At 46.9% G+C, this 12,785-nt stretch overlaps 2 protein-coding genes across 8 annotated transcripts in view; both read right to left on the bottom strand.

Moving 5' to 3' along the window:
* Nucleotides 1–12,785, bottom strand: part of MRPS14 (mitochondrial ribosomal protein S14) — an 868,813-nt gene that overhangs the window by 684,737 nt on the left and 171,291 nt on the right. The window contains exon 1 of one of the 6 annotated variants that reach the window (XM_050767365.1): nt 9,950–9,953. The exons of 4 other annotated variants lie outside the window; for them this stretch is intronic. The gene's annotated coding sequence lies outside the window, so the exon portion shown is untranslated. Of the gene's footprint in view, nt 1–7,981; nt 7,992–9,949; nt 9,954–12,785 lie in introns of those variants that run through there. One more of the 6 variants, XM_050767344.1, reaches the window with a different exon arrangement.
* The window catches only part of TNR (tenascin R), a 427,004-nt gene that overhangs the window by 391,649 nt on the left and 22,570 nt on the right, over nt 1–12,785 (bottom strand). The gene's annotated exons all lie outside the window — the stretch shown is intronic.

Genomic DNA, 12,785 nt, shown 5'->3' with positions numbered 1-12,785 from the left:
TCCTTCCACAATGCATGGAACAAAAGGATGTGCCTCTGTGCGTGGAGACAGACATCCACCTCCTGATCAGTCATCAAGACTGGCCACTGTAATGCTGACAGACAAATGAACCATGGACTTGGTAGTGAGATGATACAGGGGACACACTTCAGGCCTTAAGAAGGAAACCTTCCAGCCACCAACCAACCATTTCAGACAAATGGAGTCTGAGTTTATTTTGGAAGAACTTTACAGGAGGAAATTTTATTTGCATTTTCAATTGTTTATGTTACTTACAGCTAATCAATCTGTGATATTATCAAGCACTATGAGCCAGCTCTGGAGGGGAAAGGGAGCTTACAGTCTCACAGACACCTGAGATATAAATAAATGTCTCAATATGCACACAAACACCCCCATGTGCCAAGCACTGGGGTCCTTCAAGCATGTTATCTCTTGTAATCCTCACGATAGCACCATGATATTGGTGTGGTGAGTGTTGTCCCCTGGGGGAAGATGAAGGCCTTTCTATGAGATGCCCTTGGCCTACACAGATGGATCTTTGCTGTTGCCCTCTATTTGTTCGGTGCTCCCCAATGAAGGTGATATACAGGGCCTCCTCCACTTCTCCATCTCTTGCTTCCTGTGGAGGGATGCCGAAAGGACTCACAATGTGTGGAATGTGATGATGTACCTTGTGTGTAGCTCCTTTGTAACACAGCCAAAATTGGGCTTCCTCCCTCGCTTTCACACACACACACACACACACACACACACACACACACACACTTCCGACAAGGAGAAATCAGGAACTTATTTAAAATGCTGTCTAGGGCACATTCTTTACCTTTGCTTCAAACATAAAGAACAAAGTTCAAATGAGCTCCCCCAATCCCCCATTTATTAATTAGGTTTCTGTAGTTAGTTGCTCTGGTACAATGGCTAAAGGCAGGAAAGTAAAACACATGTGTTCTAAAAAAAAATCTTTTTGCTAACAAGGGTTAAAATAGAAAAGTTTGGATCTTCACCCTATGTAGACACATTTGTTAGCCAGAATGCTCATTCCCCTAACAGGCCAAACAATTAAGTTATCACATGCTCAGTGACATCTCTTTTTGCTCCTAGACATTGTGTTGTGGTACACAAACTTGCTTTCTGTTCCCATGCCAACTCCAACGGCTTTTGCTTAGCCCTTCTTGGCCTCTTCACAGCATTTGATCCTACTGAGCACCCTACTGCTTCATTCAACAATATCCCTAGCACCTCCCCTATGCCAGGCACTCTGCTTGGTGTTCAGACATGATCCCCATCCTCGGGGAGCTCAAGGACTATCAGGTGATGCCAACATCACTGAAACTCATTCTAATGCAAAGTGAGGATGAGACAGATGTGGGTCAAGATTACAGTGGCAGGGTTTCAAAGCCATGTTAGGGATTTGGTAGATTATTCTAAGAGCAATGAGATGCTATTAATGGGTTTTCATAGGAAACAGTATGATTGGACTTGCATTATTCACGGGTCACTTAGGTTATGTTAAAATAAGTAAATAAAACACCATTAGAGTGAACGGATTGGAGTGTGAAAAGATGAGCCCCTGGAAGATCATTCAGGGAGCTACTGCCATTGTCTAGGAAAGACAGGATGGCTGCCAGGCCTAGAGTGATGGCAGAGGAGAGAAAAAATCATGGAGGACATGGGGAGTGCATAGATATGGGAAGGGAGGGACCTGAGATGGTTTTCTAGCTCCTGGCTGGACAGTGAAGCCTTCCCTGAGCTGTGGGCGTGGAGCAGGCTGTAAAGGGTGGGGATGTTGATTTCTGTCCTGTTTATGCTGGGCATGAGGTCCCTGTGAGGTCTCCCAGGGGAGCTTCTAGAAAGTGTCTATAGCTCAGTGACCTGCACTGGAGTGACATATTTGGGAGTCCTGGCCCTATGGTTGATAGCTGAAGCCATGGGAATATGAGATCACGTTGGGAGAGAGTGCAGAGTGCCAAGTGAAGAGGCCCTCTGTACAGAGCCCTCCAGACAGTCCTCTTAAGTCCCACCAGTTACCCAGCCCTATCAACAATTATTCCCTTAGCAGTTTCCTCAATCTGCCCCCTTTCTTTCCCACTTCCACTCTCCAAGCTTAGGCCCTAACCACTTTTTTAAAATGACTGCAACAGTCTGGTCTCAGGAGTCTCACTCACTCCCTTCTATTTACCTTTCTCATCATTGCCAAACTTATTTTCCTAATGCTCGGCTCCTGTCATGTTGTTTTTCTTCTCCAAAACCTTCACAGTCTTCTCATTTCCTGCACAATAAAGCATAATTAGTTCACCCGGATGCAGAGCCTTCCATACGATGGGTTAGCTGACACAGGCGTGCCTTCGCTGCTGTCCTCTACCTGTTCTGTGCTCCCCATCGAAGGTGATATATGGGACCTCCTCCACTTCTCCACCTCTTACCTGCTATGGAGGAATGCTGAAAGGACTCACAATGTGTGGAATAAGAGGATGTGCCCCTGTGTGGGGAGACAGACATCTACCTCCTGACATTGGTTTCTCCCTGGTCTTTAAGACAGGCAATACACACAAGAAATAAGTAGACTATATACTGTGACAGAGGGTGATAAGTGCTGTGTAGAAAGACAGAGCTAAGTAAGGAGACTGGGAGTGCTGGGGGTGTGATTTGCTATAAGTTCACCAGGGCAGGCTTCACCATGAAGTTGCCATTTGAGCAAGACTTGGGGAGATGAGGGCTGAAGCATCTCACCCCTGGAGAAAGAGTGCTTCTGGCAGGGGGACACCAAGTGCGAAGCCCTAGGCAGGAGCATGCCTACCACATTCGAGGAACAGGAAGGAGGCCAGTGTGGCAGGAGTGGAGTGAGAGAGGGTGTAGGGAGTGGGAGATGATAAGAAGAGTAATAGCAGGAAGGAGTCAGATGGAGCAGCACTCAGATCACCCCAGTGGAAGATTCGGGGCAGGGGAGTGATTTAACTTCTGCCATAAAAGCAGCCCTCTGGCTGCTGCAGAGTATGCCACAAAGGGTAAGGGCAGGAGTGAGGGGCTGGTGAGAAGGCCAGTGCAGTAGCCCAGGCAGAGGACTGTGGCCTGGCCCATGACAGTGGCAGCACTGGAAGAGGTGATGGGAGTGGCTGAATTCTGACTAGATCTCACAGATGTGGAAACAGGACTTAAAGATGGAATGAATGCGGAATCCATGAGAGAGTGAGAGCAGTCGAGGTTTTTGGTATGAGCTCCTGGGAGGAAGGGACTGTCGTTTGAGTTGGGAAATTGTCATTTGAGTTGTGAGTAGGCATGTTTGGGGGATAGAATATAAGTTCAGTTTTGAACTTGCTAAATGTGTGATGTACATTAGACATTCAGGTGAAAATGCTGTGTGGCCAGTTATGTACATGAATCTGCAGTTCAGGAGAAAGGTCGGTGCTACAGATAGAAATTTAGATTCAGATTATAAAGACTTTCCTCTATAATAACAACAATAAAAAGTACTCACCCCTCTTCTCATCACCACCATCACTTCTACCTCACTAGGGATAACGGCTACGTGCCAGGCACTGTGCTGATTATTTTACTCATATTACCTCATTTACTTCCCATAACAACCCCATGAAGCAGCTATCAGAATTCCCATTTTTACAGATGAGGCATCTTAGGCTTTGAGAACTTGCATATCTTGCCCACGCTCACACAGCTGGAAAGAACTTTATGCTTCATGCAGTGAAGAGTCATTAAAAAAATTGAGAATAACACCATCAAATGTTCATTTTAGATGAATTGCTCTGAGGATACCATAGCAGCTAGAATAGGATGGTTTGAGACCAGTGAGGAGACCATTGCAATAACTCAAGAGTCCAAGCAAGAGGTGACATAAGACGAACTCAGGCTGTGGCTGCAGGAATGGGAAGGAAGGAATAGGATCCAGGAGTTACTAGGTAGCAGGACAAGGCTTGGGGGCCGATAGGGTTTGGATATTTGATCCTGTCCAAATCTCATATTGAATTGTAATCCCTAATGCTGGTGGTGGGGCCTAGTGGGAGGTGTTTGAATCATGAGAGCAGATCCCTCATGAATGGTTTACGCCATTCCCTTGGTGACAGGTGAGCTCTCAGTCTGAGTTCACATGAGATCACCCGCTGTCTCTCTCTTGCTTCTGCTCTGCCATGTAAAGTGCCTGCTCCCCCTTTGCCCTCTGCCTTGATGGTGAGCTTCCTGAGGCCTCCTGAGAAGCTGAGCAGATGCCAGCACCATACTTCCTGTACAGCCTGCAGACTTGTAAGCCAATTAAATCTCTTTGCTTTATAAATTACCCAATCTCAGCAATGCAAGAATATAAGAATGGCTAGTACAGGGACCTATTGTACTGGGGACATAAGGAAAAAGTCCATGATGTCTATAGGCTCCTGGCTGGGGGAACTGATTGAAGGGTGGTACTCTTTGGTTGAGATGGGGAACACAGGAGAAGAGTCAGGACCTTAGACCATAAGGAGCCTTGCAGGCCAGTGCGAAAGGGATACCCAAGCTAGACGATAAGCTGGGATTAACCAAGGTAAATCTTTCCTGTGAGGCTTAGCAGGTTAACTTTGCTCTGCAGACAAAGACACCATTAAGATTCGAACCAGATAAATGTGGTTACACAAAAGAATCAAGTCTTGTAATTCTTTAAGTTCTATGAGGACAGGACCTGGGTGTCCTGTGTGACATGTGCTGCACAACGGTCTATGCACAGCAGCTACTTAATACCACAAACAACACTCTTGCCCCTATCCTTTTTTCCCCATTTATCGGGCATACTTGCAGAAGATTTTTTTTTTCAGATGCAAGAACATTGTGGGTTGAATAAACTGACTAAATCCATTCACTATTTCTATAGAATATTTTTAAAATCTAACTTATAACAAGTAACAGCCTCCTGACTCCTCCACAACTCGCTACTCCCCCTACCCCAATTGTCTGTCCTGACTGGGATAATGGGTAATTGTGTTTCAACATGCATTATGCTAAAATGCTTCTCATGGCCCGGCTTCAATCATCACCAAAACCCAGATCCTAATCTAACTTCATTGTCATTAAGCCACCAAACCAGCTGCCTCAGTGAAAACAGGCAGGCGAAGGAAAAAGACTCAGGAGAAGAGTGACATTTCTCTGAGAAACAAAAGAACCATCTCAGATCAAGTGACCTGTGTGAGAGGAGGAGAGAGCTCCTAGAGCTGACTAAACTGAAATTGCCAGTTAGGCCCTCTTCTCATTAGTTTTTCTTTCACACTTCACATTAGCTCAGTGAAAGGAAGATGAATTAAGAGTTAAATGCACCAAAATAACTTAAGCAATCTTTAAATAAGGCTTAAATGTGCTTTATGCTTCTACCAACACCCTCTTCCAGTCTCACTCTCCTCTCTCCCTCATGCTGGCCCTGCTCCTTCCTTTGTGCTTTCTCTTTGTCTCTTTCTTCCCTTGTTGATTCTGTTCTCTCTCTATGTGCTGCTCTGTACTCTGCTTGTATGGTTTCTTCACTCAAATAGCTGGCCTCTCTTTAAAATTCCTGCACCCTTCAGCTCTGGCCCACCTGGGCACCCTCCTTGTCATCTTTCTCTTCCCACTCCCTCTGCTGTCCTCACACCTCCTTCCCGTCTCGCCCTTCTCCCACACCCAGTTTCTGCCTTCCCACATCTGGCCTCAGATGGCACCAGAAGCCAAATTTCTAGTGACGGAAAGCCCATTGTTGCCTGATGAAGGCAGATGATGTAAACGAGGCAATTACTTCAATACATAATTAAAATAAGCCAAATGAAGCAGCAAAACAAGACAGATTCATGGTTTAGAGATCTAAGGATGAACGCTTTGCAGAAGATAGTCCTCCTTCCCTCACCCCAGTTGGCACTGAGCCCCAGAAGTGTATTGACTGGCCAATCAATTCTCAAATTCTAGCTAGATGAACTGGTGATAAATGATGACCCCGCAGCCCCTTTCTCAGCACTGCCAGGCCCAGCTAATGCACACTGAACCATCCCCCGTTCTGAAAGACCTTCCTGGGATTGTTTATCTCTCTCCCCTCTCCACTTTTGTTTCCAGCTACAGGGAACTCCTAAGTGGAAAATCGATAGGCGCTTTAATTACCAGCCCCCAATTCATCAGGGCCTCAACTGTAATTACTCTGCCTGAGCCAGGAGCCAATAAGCAGACACTGCCAGGCACTGGACAATGTGCAAGACAATCAGAGCCCAGAGTCTGTGGCTCAACCTGGGGGGAGCCTTGCGAGGCTGCCTGCTCACCTTCCCGCTATGGCCTTCCTGTCCCCTTTCCCTGGTCAGCAGCAGGGAAGAGGCAGTCCCCAAAGAGATCCCAGGGCAGAACTGGGAGGGGGCATGGGGTGGACACAAAGCCAACCTTTCTTCTCTCTCCCAGGCTCCGGACTCAGTCAACTGCCTCTAAAACCTTGCTTCTCAAAGTGTGGTCCAAGGACCAGCAGCTTCAGCATTCTGTGGAAAACAGACACATAAAAGCTCAAGCCCCAACACAGATGCACTGAATCAGGTTCTGCACTTAACAATATCCCCACATAGAAGGATGAGAAGCACAGTTTGAAAATACTTGGTGTTTGTTTGCTTTGTTAGGGCTGGAAGGGAGTAGGGACCCTGCTCTCAGTGCCTGTTCCATGGCTTATCAATACTTACGTCACCCAGAAGGGTTTCTTGAGAGTCTTTTCATTTAGGGTATGAGGGGCCCATACATGCTAAAATGTTATTTTCCTCTCCATGGCATCATCATTCTTTTCCCTCCACTTCTGAGCTCTCCCCAAAGGCAGGTAGGTAAACTGAGGACCTGAGGGTTGATTGTCCACACTGGATTCTTTCCTCCTCTTTTGTCCATGATGAAGCCTGACCAACCATGTGCCCAGATGCAGAATCCTGTTTCTGGGCCCCAGGACCCCTAAAACTGACGTGCTTCTGATTCCTGCCCTCCTCAGCTCTTGGGACTCTCAAAGGCTGAGTATCAGGGAAACCCACAGGGCTCCTCTCAGGAGCTAAGCTGGTAACATGGGATGATGCTGGGATATCATGAGATGCTCTCATGGGGTCCCCTTTAAAGAGTGGGGGCTGATTGCATTGTTTTCCCCAGGAGGACAGCAATTAATCTTTGGGATGGCTCAGAATAAATGACTTCTTTGTGATGGGTGAGTTCATAACCTGTGTGTGTCTGGGGTTTATTCCGCCTTCCTGCTACTGAAGGCCAAGAGTAGTGGCAAAATGAGCTCAGATTCTGTCAGAACACTGAGCAGGCTGTGTTTCTGGTGAGGGAGAGCTGGGATGCAACTGCCCTACTTCCTGCACACACATCAGTGAAGCTTCGTGTCTGAGCACGGAGCTATTGACTCAGCTGATCAATTTCCGAGTCACAGGCAGCCAGGCCCATGAAAAATGACTCTGTTGCCCATTGCCCGTCCCCCACAGACACTGGCCTTGGCTAATGCAAATAGAACAATTCTCCATTTACGAATTGCTTCTAACCTCCTCTTTGTCCTTCTGCTTCCTAAATGTAGGCATTCCCACCTGAGCCCTCTGGTCTTCTCTTTCTTTGTCTCTCAAAGCTCATGCACTCCCTCAGCCTTAACTACCACTTTTAAGAAGATGAGTCCTCAAGATTCTCCATTTCCCATTCTTAACCTAAATTTAAACCCACTTGACTTGCTGGGCATTCCTATCTGATGACCTAATAATAATTGCCTTTAAACTCAAGATATCTCAAATCCAAACCTTCCTCCTCCCACATCTGCCTCCTCTTCCCCCTGGTTGCTGTTTTCTCATTCCTGTGAAGGGCTCCCAGGCTTGCATTCTAGTTGTCATGACTTGTATGTTCCTGTGGATGCTCAGTCCTGGAGGTACTGTCTTTCAAGAGCTCTTGCCCATCCCTCTCTTTCTGTTGCCATTTTCATCTCTTATTCAGATCCTGTTGATGTTGTACCTGTGTGATTGTGACAGCCCCATTTTGGAACCCCCCACCCCAAGTCCTTCCGCAATGCCAGTGAATCTCAATCCAAGCTGCAAATAGAATCATTCAGGGAGCTTTTATATAACGCCAATGAGACCAATGATTAGGATGAATTAACCAGAAAAGCTGGACATGGGGCCCAGGAGTTGGTCATTTTAAAGCCTACTCAGGTGACTCTAATACATAGCCAAGCGAAAACTGCTGCTCTAGCCAATCGAGGCCATTTACTACGTGCAACCAACTTTTGTCCACATCGTCCTTTGTCATTTTGCCATCACCCTTCCTTCTGCCTAGGATGACTTTCACTTCTCCCTCCATCGATGAAAATGCTCCCTATCCTTCCATGCTGAGCCCAAAGTTCCCCCTACCCCCACCCCATGACCCTTCTATTACAGAGCCCTGCTCGGAACTCCTACAGCACTTACTTATACATTAGGCGTAGTGCATGCCCTGCCCTTCCTTGTACTATGCTCTGTGGTCTTGCCATATCCTCTTTATCTAAATGCCACCTCCTTGAAAGATTAAAACATTTCTTAGAGCATTTATCTTGGAGCCAGAAGAGCTAAGTTTGTGTTCTGACACCTCATAAATAAAACTTTGGCTGTGAGACTTTGGATAGGCTTTTGAAAATCTCGGTTTCCTGTTCTGCAAAATGGGAAGCATGATTCTTATCTGTTTTATAAAAGTTATAGTAGAGTAGGGAGGGAGGGAGAGGGACAAGGGTTGAAAAACTATGGGGTACTGTGCTCAGTACCTGGGTGGTGAGATTAATCATACCCCAAGCCTCAGCATCACGCAATATACCCAGGTGACAAATCTGCACATGTATCCCACGAATCTAAAATAGAAGTTGAAATCGAGGCCGGGCGCGGTGGCTCAAGCCTGTAATCCCAGCACTTTGGGAGGCCGAGACGGGCGGATCACGAGGTCAGGAGATCGAGACCATCCTGGCTGACACCGTGAAACCCCGTTTCTACTTTAAAAATACAAAAAACTAGCCGGGCGAGGTGGCGGGCGCCTGTAGTCCCAGCTACTCGGGAGGCTGAGGCAGGAGAATGGCGTGAACCCGGGAGGCGGAGCTTGCAGTGAGCCGAGATCGCGCCACTGCACTCCAGCCTGGGCGGCAGAGCGAGACTCCGTCTCAAAAAAAAAAAAAAAAAAAAAAAAAAGTTGAAATCATTTTTAAAGTGTTAATCATTAGTAGTCTAACAGTAATTTTTGCCCTTCATGTTGTTTAACAGTGGCTTGGACAAATTAAGTGCTTAATAAGTGGATGTTGAATAAAGGGGTGAATATATCTATATTTTTATCATAGACTTTTTTCTCCTCCTGAAAATAATTTCAAATTAGAAAGTCAATGCACTAAGGTGTGGGACCTAAGGTCATGGGCCCAATACTTCCTCCAGTGGAGTCAGGCACAGAGACATCTGCTTTCCCAACTACCCATGTCAAAGGCCCTTGCTGTGACATTTAAACCATGTCCCTTTGTCCCTTTTGTCAGGTATCAAAACCAAAAGCACAGATGTCACAGTTTCTCTGTCTTCATGCAGGGTGTCCTCATGGGTGAGCGCACATGCACACACACACACAGCTAATAAATTGTTCTGCCCTTCATAGATACCTGCATAATTGAGAAAGCCAGCTTCCCCCAGCAAGTGCTCTCAGAACCAGGACTCCAGGGACAGAGACTGAGCCTGGAGACTGCAGTCCACACTGCTTAGTAACACATGGCGGAGGGTTCTGTAAGTACCAAAGATGCCTACTGTCAGTTGTTAGCAGCTGGTCCCTTTTGGTGCAGCCATCGAATGAGTTAATAAAATGTATTTTTCAAGAGAGGGGCATGAGTGTGGGGGAATTCTGGAGCAGTGAAAGTTGAATTTCGAGGATCCTGAGATCATGGGTGAAACAAAATATCATGTAGAGCCAAGGGCATCTGCCAAGCAACTCCCCAGAGCTCTGCCCCAGTTCTTCCCCAGCACCCCCTGTCCTGGCCTTCTCTGGCCTGCATTCCACAGCCTTCACTCTCATTTAAACACTCATTTATGTTTCTGGATGAATAATCCCAGAAACAACTAGATTAGAAGAGTCCTTTATCCTGACTCGCAGCACTCGCACTAAGTAATTAGAAAGCATTATCCTATTCATCCCCTGAAACACCAGAGAGGAGCTGGAGACCTGGGTAGGAGAAGGAGGTGGCCAAAGTCACAGGTAGGCAAATGCAAGGAGCAGGAAAGCGAGGGGCAGGACCCACGGTGCTTGTCAGGGCTGGGCAGTTTAGTAGGCTGGGTCCACCTGGGCTTGCGGCAAAGTCACAGAGACTTTTACCTCCCCTCAATGGGTCTGTTAATACTCTCATCCCATCCTAAATAGACCAATAAAACTGAGACCGCATAACCCTGAGGGGTCAGACAAACCCAGAATGTTGTTAGGTGTTAGAAGAGCTTGGAAGATCTATCACATGGCCATATCATGTAAACAGAAGCCCAGGGGGATTATATGACTTGTCTAACATAACACAAGTCATTTATGGTCAAGGCAAGCCTAGAATGCAAGTTTTCCGACTCCATCCAGTGCTTCTCCAGCATGCAGACATACACTTAGACTCTGTTAGGTGCCGGGCAAGAGAACTATCCCTGACCAACGGCTTGTCTGAGTTCTACCAGCAAGGACCTTCACTTTCCCCTCCCTGCAATCCCACAACCTGCCAATTTCAGACAAGAAGGTCCCTGGAAGCTGCAGTTGATTTGTCCCCAGTGGCCATCCAGGCCTATCTGTGGCCTTCATTTGCCTATCTTCTCTCTCCCTGGTATTTCTTTCTCTTTCTCCTCCTCCAGTCTCAAGTCCCTCCTTGTCTCTGGCTCCCTCCCTACAGAAGCATGGGTGAGAAAAGGCCCAAAAAGTGAGGGTATGCCAAGCCCCAGAAGAGGTGGCATCTGTACCCAGGCTGTGGCCCACCTCCTGGGCTGCACACTGGGGTGTGTTGGGATGTTGGTGCATGATCTAAGAAGCTCGGGCTACTGTGGCTTAGCAGAGAGGTCCTCACCCCTCCCCCAGCCACACACTGCAGCACCCCATTGGAAGGCATGCACAGTGGCAGAGGCCACAGCCCTGAGGCAGCCTGTGCAGCCGTCAGAGTCTTGACTGCAGAGTTTTGAGCTGAGGTTCCCAGCTGCCATCACCAGCTGTGAGTATGTAGGCAAGTACTTCATCTCCCTCAGTTTTCTCATGAAAATGAGGCAACCGGTATGAGGATGCAGTAAGTTAGCACACATAAAGCACTTAGAATTGTCCTGGGATGAAGTAAACATTGAAAAACACATTCATTCATTTTGCTGTTATTCTTGCCTAGCCCCTGGCTGCTCAAGTAGAATGACTGCAATCTTGCAGGAAAGATGGCCAAGCCCAAGTATCCCTGATTAGAGAGGCTGTGACTGGGACACAATGGTAGCAGAGACCCCGCTGGGAGATACAGCAAGTTCTCCTTTATTTCCCCACCTGCTGTCCCTTTCTTAACCCACTCCTAATACTCTCCCCATTCTTCAAACCAGTGCTCAGACCAGGATCAGATTCCACTTACTTGCCCTGTGTGGGACCCTGTTGGAGTCAAGTATGTTTCTTCCTAAATCTTCACATTTCCACAACAGTTCCTGTAGTGGCAGGTGCCTGCTGGGCAGGGCACTGCCTGCTGCCTTTCCAGGACAGCCCTGCTGAGCAACATGTTTCTGCCCAAAGAGGGAGACCTGGACTGTTTCTAGCACTATCTCACTCACTCATATCCTCACTTACTGTCATAGACAGGATGTGTCCCCAAAACTCACATTACAGCCCTAAACCCCAGTGTGACAATTTGGAGATAAGGTCCTTATGGAGGTAATTAAGATTAAATGAGGTCGTAAGGGTAGGGCTCTGATCAGATAGGATCAGTATCCCTATAAGAAGTGGGAGAGACCAGAGCTCACTTGCTCTCTTGTGCTCTCTCTCTCTTCCTGTCATGTGAGGATACACTGACAAGTTGATCATCTGCAAGCCAGAAAATGAGCCCTCACCAGGAACCTCATTGGCTAGAACCTTAATCTTGAACATCTAGTCTCTAGAACTGTGGAAAACAAATTCCTGTTGTTTAAACCTCCTAGGCTATTGTGTTTCATTATGGCAGCCTTAGCTGACTAATATATCCACAACTCATTTGGTCCTTTAACTTCCATGGGGACACCTGCCCCAAGACTGGAACTGTGCTTGGGCTCAGAGCTTGACAAGGAGTTTACACATAAGTAAAGGAAGTAGATGCTTAAACAGGTTGGTAACTTTATGAACTATTTTAAAAGGCATAATGAGATAAGTGGTCAAATAGAGGTATTCTGCAATGGGAGCAGGAAGCAATAGATTTTAACGTGCAACAAGGCTTCCAGAGGCAACAGAGTTTGAGCATGGCTGCCTTTTAGGACAGAAGTTTCCTGCCCAGTGGAGGAAGGAGGATTACGCCTCAATCGGGAGGAAGCAGATATTCCCATTTTGCTCTCATTCAAGGTTTTAGAAAACTATATAGCTTTTGTGCTGGTTTAAATAACCACGCTAGCGCTCTAAGGATCTTTCTTCCAGATCCAGCTCAAGTCCCACCTTTTCCATGAAGACTTTCTGAGATTTTACAGCACACTGAGCAGGGCTTAGCAATCATCTTGCCCAACCCTCTCATTTTTCAGATGGAGGAAGCAGAGCTACGGTGAGGGCATAGGACCCTTGTCTTATGCATGTTTGTCTTCATTGCTCAGCTGCATTCTGCTTTCTGCTTTCTGTTTTGTTCAGATGGGCACAAG

Source organism: Macaca thibetana, chromosome 1 (genome assembly GCF_024542745.1).
Source record: "Macaca thibetana thibetana isolate TM-01 chromosome 1, ASM2454274v1, whole genome shotgun sequence".
Lineage (NCBI taxonomy): Eukaryota > Metazoa > Chordata > Mammalia > Primates > Cercopithecidae > Macaca > Macaca thibetana.
This window is presented reverse-complemented; position numbering and strand designations above follow the sequence as displayed.